This window comes from Clytia hemisphaerica, unplaced genomic scaffold, assembly GCF_902728285.1.
Source record: "Clytia hemisphaerica strain Z4C2 unplaced genomic scaffold, Clytia hemisphaerica genome assembly, whole genome shotgun sequence".
In the NCBI taxonomy this organism is placed as follows: Eukaryota; Metazoa; Cnidaria; class Hydrozoa; order Leptothecata; family Clytiidae; genus Clytia; species Clytia hemisphaerica.
Window position 1 is genome coordinate 1,015,827 of NW_027103300.1, and position 11,520 is coordinate 1,027,346.

An 11,520-nucleotide genomic window follows, 5' to 3' on the forward strand; every position below is an offset into this window, starting at 1 on the left:
TCTTAGGTCACGATTGACTCTGTTGCAAAGGGAAAGAAGATCATCATTAAAATGTAAAATATGGGTATCATCGGCGAAATGAAAAGTTTCACTTGAAAAGATTGCATTGTGAAGATCATTAATATAGATTAAAAATAAGAGAGGTCCTAGAACAGAGCCTTGTGGAACACCATGAGGGATTATTTTAATAGAAGATTTATTAGATGAAATAGAGACAAACTGGGATCTGTTTGATAAATATGATCTGAACCAGTCATTAGCCTTTCCTCTAACCCCATAGTGGTCGAGTTTTGAAATTAGAATAGAATGATCAACAGTATCGAAAGCCTTTTGCAAATCAACAAAAACACCACACACAAAGTTACCATCATCAAGAGATTTCCGAATACGTTCAACAATATTAAGTAAGGTATGGATGGTTGAGTGAGATCTACGAAAACCAAACTGGCGCTCAAGAAATACTCGATGAGAATCTAAGAAAGTAATAAGACGAGAGTACATAAGTTTCTCAAGAATTTTCTCTATGTTGGAAAGGAGAGATATAGGGCGATAATTGGATATTTCAAGTGGAGAGCCTTTGTTTTTGAAAACGGGAATAACTTTCGAGAGTTTGAGCATTGTGGGAAAACAACCAGATTCAAATGAAAGGTTAAAAAGAAAAGAAAGGGGTCCAGAGAGATCAAACTTTAGAAGACGAAGGATTTTTGGGGAAATGCTATTTGGGCCAGATGATTTGTTAAAGGGTAGGGAATTAATTATTAGTAAAACTTCAGCAGGGTTAACACGATCAAGAAAAATAGAGTTCCTTATGCGATTTTTAAGATAATGTGAGAAGCGACGATTAGTTGGACCAATTTTGGAGCGGACTGTATCTGCAATAGAAGTAAAAAAGTCATTGAAGCCATTAGCAACAACGTTTGGATCGGAACTGAGATGACCATTGACACGAATAGATGAAGGAGAAGATTTGGATTCAGATCCTATGATATCTCTGATCCCTTCCCAGACCTTCAAAATGTTTGTAGCATGAACAGAGAAAAAACGTGAATAATGATTATTCTTACTCTTACGTGTAAGAGTAACTATAAGATTTTTGTATGTTTTGTATCTTTGATGGTAAAAAGATTTCATAATAGGGTCCTTGGTTTGAATATATTTCCTAGAATAAAATTGACGTTGTGAGATCGATTTAACAATTCCAGGAGTGATCCATGGTTTAGCCCGAGTTTTTTGTTGGCGTTTAGTCACTATAACAGTTGGGACATGATGATCAATAAGGTCTTGAATAAGATCATAAAAGGTTTTGAAAGCTTGATCAACATCTGTTATATGATATAATTTATTTACCCAATCAATATTAAAAAAGTCTAAAATAAAATCGTCTTGCTTAAAGTTTTTCTAGTCTTTTCGGTAGATTTTTTCATCCTTTGGTTTTATAGAGGGGCCACATACAAGATGAAACTGAGGAAGGTGATCAGAGATAGAATAAAGTAAATTTCCTGAAAAGGTACGCTTTTCAGAAATCGAAGAAAAAATGTTATCAATAAGTGTCATTGAGTGGTCAGTAATTCGAGTCGGAAGAAAAATATTAGGTATAAGAAAGTGTGATCCAAGGTTGTTCAAATAAGATAAGATATTGGGGTCAGTAGAAGTATTCAAAAGATTAATGTTGAAATCCCCTAGTAGAAGAATTTGTTTATTTTCTTTGTTAATTTTATTCAAGAGTGGTTCAAGAAGCTTATTAAATTTGTCAAGTGAAAAAAGAGGGTGTTTATAAATGGATCCAACAATAGTATTAGGAGAATTTGGATGCAAGATTTCTGCAAAAGTAGATTCAAGAAAGGTTGAGCAATATAGCATAGAGTCAAGATCTTTCCGGGGTTCGAAAGTAAGATTGCTCGAAATGTAAAGCATAGTACCACCAACAGAGGCCTCTGTAGGTGTGTGAATTGGTTCTTGAAAATTTTCAAGATTAAAATTAAAAGATGGTTTTTTCCCCTTCAAAATACGGGTCTCAGTGATTGCCATAACATCAAAATTAAAATTAAGTTTAGAAAGAAGAGTGGTTAAATCATCTATGTGTAGAGCTAATGAAGCAATATTAAGGTGAAGAGACGAAAAAGAGAAAGGCCCACTTTCACGAGCAAGTTTCTGAAAGTCAGGAGTTTTGTAATACTTACAGTCAGCAGCCATGAGGTTATCAAGGTCGAGACAGTTGTTTTGGCAGTTCTCAGAAAATAGGTGGAGATTGCGAGCAACATCGATGAGTTTAGGGTTTAAAGCACCAGGGAGGGAAGGTTGAGTTTTGGGATTAAAAGGAAGGGCCCCAAGGAGACATTTGGGGCAGTACCAGTCATTAGAACTGGTAGATAAAAATTGAAATTCAGCAAGAGTTAATCCTGAGCATTTTAAGTGAGTCCAAAGTTTGCAGGAGTCACAGAATATAGAGTTGCCTTCTTCTTTAACTGTCTTAGAACATACTGAGCATGGAAATAATGAAGGCATAAAAGTTAAACTTACTTAATCATGGTGAGTTTTAAACGAAACAAAGGTAAAAAACACCAGCGCCAACAAACGAAAAAAACAGAACTGTATAAGAAAAACATGAATACGTAGCTAGGCTGCAATCTTGAAATGAGGAAACGAGAAAACGAAAGTGAATACGGGAAAAAGTCGAAAATAATCAAAACAAAATTGCGAGTTGGCTTCTAAACTAAAAAATGGGTAATCGCATCACAGAGCCAATAAATTTTCAACAGTTTTTTTTATCATTATTTTTCTTTAAGTTGTTTCGTAGACTCCCCTTTGATTTCTTGGCTTTCTCTTTTATTTTTTACTTTTGAATGATATCTTTAGCAAATGAAAATGAGCGCACTCTAACATACAACTCTATCAAACATTTGAGTAATTCTGTCAAAATCTCTTCAGGGACATTGTCAAAACTTGAGGTGATTTATAAAAATGGACAATCTTCTCACCTAACCTTGTTATCAAAAGAGTAACAGCAGGAAATGATAAGGATGGAAAGTAACTGCAAGAATCAAGGGCAAACGCATCAAAAAAGCTGTCGAGAAACTTATCAAGATTTCCAGATTTTTCAAGGATTTTGAAAATTTCTTTGGCTTCTTTAATGAGCGTTTCACAGACTTGGTTGTTATATAACACTTGAAATTATCTCGAACTTCTTTTGGATAGCAGAGGTCTTTTTCAAGCTCTGCTATGGCTTTCTTGATCAAGTCATGCAACGAGCCACCATCTAACTTAGATTGATAGTAATTTACATAGTTGTACTCTACATGCATGCAAGACATGTGCCTCGTTAACCCCCCTTTTGATTTTGTTATTTTACCACAATATTTACAAACAAACTGAGGTTTTTGATTCCCCCTTCTCTTCTGACGAAGAAGCTTGCTTCACTAGTGGAGACTTCTTCGACCATGCCCACAACAACCTCACCCAATTCGAGATCCTCATCTAAAACCTCAAAGAATGCAGAAATATCCTCATTGGGGTCCAGTAAGTCAAATTCTGTATCAGATTCAACCATTTCTTCAAAGATTTCAGTTCCAAGGTGCTCAGCCATCTTGTTTCCATGAAAAACAAAAGGTAATGTTTACTTTTTTGAACAGTCCTAAGGTAGCAGACTCGCCTCCGCCGAATTCTGCACATACGAATCGATCACGTGACCAAAATAAAAAAAAATCCAACCTCGAGTTCCGAACCAAGCCGACTTCCTGACCATGTATATTTCTAGTGACTATGTTTTGCAATCGAATCGAAGCTATGCTGGATGAACCTTATTTTCATATCACCTGATGCTCTGCTATTTTTCAATCAAAGAGCTTGGCTTTAAGAAGGACTCAACATCTACAGAAATAGAAGGGCAGTTTTAGTTAATGAAGTATAAGCCTGAAGGGCTAGAATTAAATCTTTAACCTTTCTCAGGCAAGAAAAAGTGAAGCCTAGGATAGGATTTAGTGATTTCTTTGTTTTCGATAAATATTCTTTTCGAGATTTACCGATAAATTTTAGTTTCTATCTGTTACTCCCGGGGGGGGGCAGCCAAGCAAAATGACTGACGGGTATGTGCGGGCACTAAGGGTGTATTTTTCAAGGCATCCGAAATGCACTGTAAGGGTGGGTTTTTTGCCGCCTGCGCTGTAAGGTTAGAAATTTCAGAAAATTTTTGAAAAATCTAAATATTTCAGACCTGCCAATGCTCACGGTTTACTCGTGAGGCTCACGGTTTTCGACCAAATCTCAAGGTCTCACGAGTGCCCTCGAAAACCTCACGGTTTTTTCCAGGTTTTCTGCCTGTCAAAAATGTTCACTACTTAGCCTACCATTTTGACTACAGAAGACTTGTTTTTACCCGCGGGCACTTTCCGTATATAAATAAGCCTTCGGAAACCCCCATAAATAGCGGAAATGATATAATTATTAGGGAGATAATTTGATGTTGTGTTCTCAAGACTCTCACGCTTACGATTTTATCCCCCTTATATTTCTTTTGATGAAAGAAAAGAATCGGAATTTTTTTTCAATGTAAACAAATATGGCGGAATCCGAACCAAGCAAGAATATTTTACCTAGTGCTCTTTTGTCTGAAACAGAAAAAAATCAAAAACGAAAATCTCACGGTTTTTGCCTGAATCTCAAGGTTTTCTGAGGAAAAAAATAAAAGTCTCAAGGTTTTGGCCTTTCACAGGTTGGCAGGTCTGATATTTTGACCAAAAATGCTAGAATTTTGACCATTTTTTGCACGAAAAGGATAGAAAATTTTGGGGAAAATGCACTCTAAGGGTATGATTTTCACTGATTTTTGCTGCACTGTAAGGGTGCAATTTTAAAAGCCAATTTTTGGCCCGCACATACCGTCAGTCCGCAAACCCAGTGCCCCCCCCCGGGCTGTTACTTTTAGAAAAACCAGGCGGATCGCTCAAAGCCGCGCAACTTTGGTGGGATTATTGGATGGCTTCAAATCCCACCAAGGAGATTCCATTCTAGCCCTTCAGGCTTATACTTCATTGGTTTTAGAACTTCATATTAAAAAAGGTTTATTGTCAAAATCAAGTAGTCAACTAACACAAATCGTTGAAGGGTGACTAGAATCATCAAGACAAAAGCTCTTAGGCGGCAATTGCAAATATCTTCGTTTCGCGTTGCCCGACACCGTACCTCTTGAAAATTGAGTAGAATTGAGTCGGTGAGTCGGCAAATTTGTCAGACTTTTCTGTCAATGACGTTTTCTTCGTTAAAAAATTTCATTTTTGCCAATTTTTTGCAAGTGTTTTCTAATGTAGCGCATTCGTGGCATTTTGACTTTGTTGTTGACACGCGGTTGTTTTGGCTGCTGGATGGCTACCGTCAACTGCTCTAACTTGGGATGAGTGGTCGCAACATCGGGATTGTTGATTTCTGGTCTGTATTTTAACAAACAAGTATGTTTTGATACTTCAAACAAGGCCTTCCTGGTGAGAGTAGCATATTCACATTATTTTCTATCTACAGATCTATGATTTGCGGTTATATTAATTAAATGACTTTAGAGGTTAGGTGAAATGAAGCCGAATTGCCATCCCATGTTGCAACCATTCATCCCAAGTTAGAGCAGTTGACCGGGTTTGTCTAAAAGGACTAGGAATGACAACAAAGTTACGTAAATTATGTTTTTGAATAGGGCCCCATATGCGTTTTAAATTTTCCAGCGCATAACAAGATTCTTGTTATGAAATATTGGAAGGTGATAAAAATTGACCGTCAGTCGAACATGGTTTTTTTTGTTATCTACGATTTTGTTTTTCCGGGGGTTTTGTTGTTTAGAATTGATTAACTAACAGTTAGGTAGGGTCAGGGTTGCTAGTAACGGCTTGTCACTGTGCCGGGTGCATACTCGGCGCCTTGGGCCCCGCAGGGTTGCTAGTAACGGCTCGAATTTCAGTCAGGTTAAAAAAGGGGTACTTTTACCCATATTATAATGACATTACCCCCGTCTTTTTTTGTCATTCTATAAGTATTTACAAATTTTGGATTTTGCTGTGCGAGTGTGGCTCAATGGATAGTGCGCTGGGTTTCTGATCATAGACTCTTTCATTTGGTGGTTCGAATCCCGGCAGGGTCGATATTTGAAGAAAGTTTGAAATTCATAGAAATCATAGAAAAGTTAGTAGAAATCAGAAAACAAGTCTCAGAAAGTCAGAAAATAGAAAAGGAGATAGAGAGATAGGAAGTAGAAAAACAGAGGGAGGATGTTCGGTTGACGGTCAATTTCTATCACCTTCCTGAAATATTTGGCGGGAGGACTATTTTCCTCAGATGTTTAATTTTCAAGTGCCTTCAGAGGTTTACCGTGCACGTAAGAAAATTATGAACATCTGTTATGAGGTTAGGAGGAGATCTATGCTATGATTTCTTTTTTGATATACTAGCGAGGTTAAGCAAGAAGATATCCTTTACGTATGGAATCTATTGTGAGATTTTAGATTGGACCAGAGGCGTTTTAGCCTGATTCCTAAAGCTTCACGACATAGAACTGTATCTCACTTTCGAGTCCAACTTTGAAAATCGAAAATGTTCTTTCCTTTTCCAGGCAGGTTTCTTATTGGTGTTTTTGGTCTAATCCCACTACTTTTCTTTTAATCTACCTTTTTTTCCCAAGACAACAATATAACAAAAAATCAAAACAGACAAGCATAGTCATCAGGCTATTCTATTACTTTTACTATTCATACGACCCTGCCGGTGCACCCAACAGTCGGGTGCTGTTGTCGGGTGTTCTAAGTTAGAAATTTAACACCCGACAGTCGGGTGCTCTTTGTCAGGTGCTACATCTTGGGCGCTTTTAACAGCACCCGACATATAACAAAGTTATAGGAATTTTAGCACCCGACTGTCGGGTGCGCTATTTTCGGGTGTTTTTGCAAATTTAGAAATCCAGCACCCGACAAACACCCGACAGCACCCGATTGTCGGTGCACTGGCAGGGTCGTCTATTCATTCAAAAATTTTAACGAACAAAAAAATTCTACATGACTTAGGAAGGGGAGGATTTGAAGGGGTTCCCGATTCTGCAATATCCAGGAGGTAAATTCCAATGTCCAGGGGTAATTTTTTGTGTCCATGGGGTTGATTTGATGTTTGTCCAGGGGTATAACCCGTGTCCAGGGGGTTAAAAATCAAAATGTCCAGGGGTAATTCATGAAAAAAATAATATATCCTCCACCCCCCATGAATGGATTTTTTCTGGAAGAGCCCAATGTGACGGAGCCCAATTTTCGAAAAAAAAAAATTTCCGGCCGGTAGAACCGGAAATGTCCCGAAAAAAGCGGTTTTTTGAGATTTTCTCGAGATTTTATCATTAGTTTTTTGCGATTTTTTGCACATAGATGCACATTAGTACTGCCAAAAAGGTGTCGAAAACCGTTTGCCGAAAAAAATTTTTTTCCGGTCTGTAGAACCGGAAATGTGCCGGAAATCGTCGTTTTTTCACATTTCCGTCACATTTTTTCAACTTATTTAATTGTTTCTTTACAGAAAAATGTTCTTTATGATGATGCCCAAAACTTAGCATCGTTTGATTTCCAAAAAAATCATCCTTTGAATCCGGAACTCCTTAAAAATCGCCGGAACAGCCGAAAACCGGCGTAAAACGGTTTTCCTTCATTTTTTCAACTTATACTCGACAGATTTTCATGATTTTTTGCACAATGATGTAAAATGGCAATGCCCAAAATGTGACAGAGCCCAATTTTCGAAAAAGAAATTTTTCCGGCCGCTAGAACCGGAAATGTCCCGAAAAAAGCGTTTTTTTGAGATTTTCTCTAGATTTTCTCATTAGTTTTTTGCGATTTTTTGCACATAGATGCACATTAGTACTGCCGAAAAGGTGTCGAAAACCGTTTGTCGAAAAAAAAAATTTTCCGGTACCTGTAGAACCGGAAATGTGCCGGAAATCGTCATTTTTTTCACATTTCCGTCACATTTTTTCAACTTATTTAATTGTTTCTTTACAGAAAAATGTTCTTTATGATGATGCCCAAAACTTAGCATTGTTTGATTTCCAAAAAAATCATCCTTTGAATCCGGAACTCCTTAAAAATCGCCGGGACAGGCGAAAACCGGCATAAAACGGTTTTCCTTCATTTTTTCAAGAAAATGTCACGGTAGAGTGCGACTGTTTGAGTTTTCTGGAAACCTTATTTATTAAGCTGTGTATTTTTCTCTCTGATAGTGGTTTTTATAAAGAAAAGCGTTTAATAGCTTTTTTATTTCTTTTTCAAAAATCTTTTTCAATAGTGTTGATAGTTTCTCTCAATAGATATGCTTTCATTTTCTTTATTTTTTGTATTTTGACCAGTTATGTCTTATGTGTTTCATTGTTTCAATGTTCACTGATCAGTAATCAATTAGTTTGATAACCAGGTAGGTCCATAAAAGTATCGCTTGTTTTCTTTCTGTTTACCTATACAAGTGTCCGAGCGGCAAGCTAAAAAGTACATTTACATTCATTAGGTTGCAAATTCCGAGACCAGATGATATATCTCAACTTTCTAGCTTGTCCCCCATGGGACTTATAGGTAACATCCGTACAGAAAAAAATCAGCGTGCATCGCTGTGCCCGATCATCTGCCTTACTGTAAGGTATTTTTCATTACGTAATGGACTGGGCTACTTTATTATGCAGCAGGATGTCCTTATTAAAAAAGTCTATGATATAAACAATACGTCAAAATACCACGAATGCGCTAGAACGCTAGAAATCGCTCTCAAAAATCAGCAATGATAAAGTTTTTGACCAAAGGAAACGTCATTGACAGAAAAAATCTGACAAATTTACCGACTCATCGACTCATAGAACTCAGTTTTCACAAAGAGTCGGTCGGGCAACACGAAATGAAGATATTTGTGCTTGCTGCCCAATCAAACTTATTAAACATAGCCTTAATCAAAATAATATTGAATATATTGACTATATTGAATATATTTTCGCTGCAACGCAGCAGGATAACCCCTAGAAAAAAATATTGATTACTCTAATACCATGGGTAACCTAAAAGAAACTGGAAATTTATTACAGAATTAAGGAGAGAAAAAAAATATTATGAATAATTAAAGTATTGAAGAATAAACAATTCAATAAATATAGAAATAATAAATATATCAAAATATTTTTTAGATTATAAACTTTATTTAACTTAAGCAAAAAAGTTCTTCCTAATACCGGGTGACCCACGAAAAAGTTCAGACGTTTCCCGACGTCTTGAGGCCGAACAAATGTCCCAAAGTGCTTGGAGTTTTGATATTTAGAAAGTAGATATCCTAACTTAAAATTTGAGCTATCACTTTTTAAGTTTGACTAACTTGTTCTCTGCTTATGAGCTTTTAAAGTCAAAATTCACTTTACGGAAAGTGTTAAAAACACGTAAAAAAGGGGTATCAAATTTTGTATTTTTAGACGTTTTTGATATACAGTTTTTGAAAAAAATCTATGAAAGCGCCAATTTTTATAAAAACTAGTCTTGTTTTAAACAAAAATTACTTTCAAAGGTGTTTTTATTAATTATTAATGTCATAAACTCGTTAAATAAGTCAATTTGTAAGTGATTTTCTAATTGATTGCATGAATTTAATACCTCTTTTTTTTGTGTTTTTTACACTTTTCGAAAAGTGAATTTTGACTTTAAAAGCTCATAAGTAGAGAACAAGTTGGTCAAATTTAAAAGGTGATGGCTCAAATTTTAAGTTAGGATATCTACTTTCTAAATATCAAAACTCCAAGCATTTTAGGACATTTGTTCGGCCTCAAGACGTCGGGAAACGTCTGAACTTTTTCGTGGGTCACCCGGTACATAATACCACTCTAATAAGTTTCCGGTTTCCGTGTTTTAAGATTCCTCAGCCAGTTTACAGCGGAAAACAGCTAAGTCCGGTTAGGCGAAAAAAGAAGGGTGGCAAAATTAGAAGACAAATATTGATATTATGTATATGATTAATATTTGATGCACAACCGAGCGCTTAACTTAAACTTAAGTACGACCCACTGCATGGCCACCGAGAATTCTCCAGATTCCAGTGAATTCCTAGAGTCCCAATCCACAATCCTGTATTTTCCACTCTCACAAAACCATTTGCTAAGAAGTTACAAAACATTAAATCCAAAATCAACAAAAATTGCATTTTTCTGTCATTCTTTTTTGAACAGAATCATATGATTGATGTTTTTTGCTCATGAAGGCTTACTTTTGAAGAATGTGTGTTTAGACACAAAATTTTGGTTGCTAGACGTCAGGTTTCTTTAGAAAAATGGGACTGATTCCATATTTTTATAAGCACACTATTTTCTTTTGAGATTGGCTCTTTCATTTTTGATTATTTTTTGTAAAAAGATGCATAACTATAAACCCTTTAATGTGACAGAGCCAATTAGAAAAATCTTTTGGTTAAATTTGAGCGCAAAATAGCAAAAAAGAGGGTTTTTTAAAGAAATGAACTGCTTAGAAAATTTTTCCAGTCAATGAATAATTATTTTTAGTCAATAAATAATAACAAAACAATAATGGATTTCACTTCAGAGATGCAGGTTTTAGCAATCGTCATACCTGTATTGGTATTATTTGGATTCGTCATTTGGATTTGCTACAAAGGGTAAGCCTAATGATATACCTTTAAGTGGAAATTTGCGAGGTTTCAAAATTTGATGCTTGCAAAAATTAGTCTCTCGTAGTTTGTCCATTTTAGAGTTTTTTTCATGATCGTGAACAAAAACTGTAAATATTTAAAATTCATTCTATGGATTTTTGAATTGGTATCATAAAGCACAAAAATATTTGATGCCATAATCCTACCTACAGTGGTTATTGTCATAATTTGTTTTAATGTTTTCAGTCCAATAGATTTAGAGGATCACAATGCAAATACAGCCCCAATGTAAGTGAAACTTGAGAAAAGCTGTACTTTCAACTTTTTATTGCTACCTTAAGGGGATTAATTTTGCGCGAGGATTAATTTTTGCAAGTTTTCTTCAAAAATTAATCCTCGCAAAAATGTGCAGCCAAAAAATTTGACATTTTGCCAAAGATTTTTCTTAATAACGCTCATTGAATTAGGAACTAACAATAATTTAGCCATTTCGCAGCATTTTATTCTCCAAAAATGATTTCTCATGAGAATTTTCTCGTGCTTGCATTACAATACAAAATGTTTAGAAGGTATTAGAAAAAGCTTTTCAAAGTCACTAAAGAATAAATAAAAAGTAATCATTTGCTTTTTATTTCATTATACAGATCAGAGGATCCAGTCCAGTGGAGCAGTGAAGTTTGATCTGTTTTATGTTTTTTTTTAATTTTCCTTTTTTATTTGATTTTTTACCAGTTTTTTATAAAAGAAGAAAAAAGTAAAAAGATTATAAATGTGTTTTGTGATGGAACCTTGCAAAGAAAGGAAAGTTCTACCTTTTGTTTTAGTTAAATCGCAGTCCTTAAAGTTTTCCAGTTTATAGTTTTATAGTTCGCAATTTTGCAA

General features: G+C 35.5%; 1 long non-coding RNA gene across 1 annotated transcript; it reads left to right on the forward strand.

Moving 5' to 3' along the window:
- Positions 1 to 10,535: 10,535 nt before the first annotated feature.
- On the forward strand, positions 10,536 to 11,500 carry LOC136810868 (uncharacterized). The gene is made up of 3 exons (XR_010847167.1): positions 10,536 to 10,644; positions 10,885 to 10,926; positions 11,283 to 11,500. It is a non-coding gene; the product is annotated as an uncharacterized lncRNA (long non-coding RNA).
- The last annotated feature ends 20 nt before the right edge of the window (positions 11,501 to 11,520 follow it).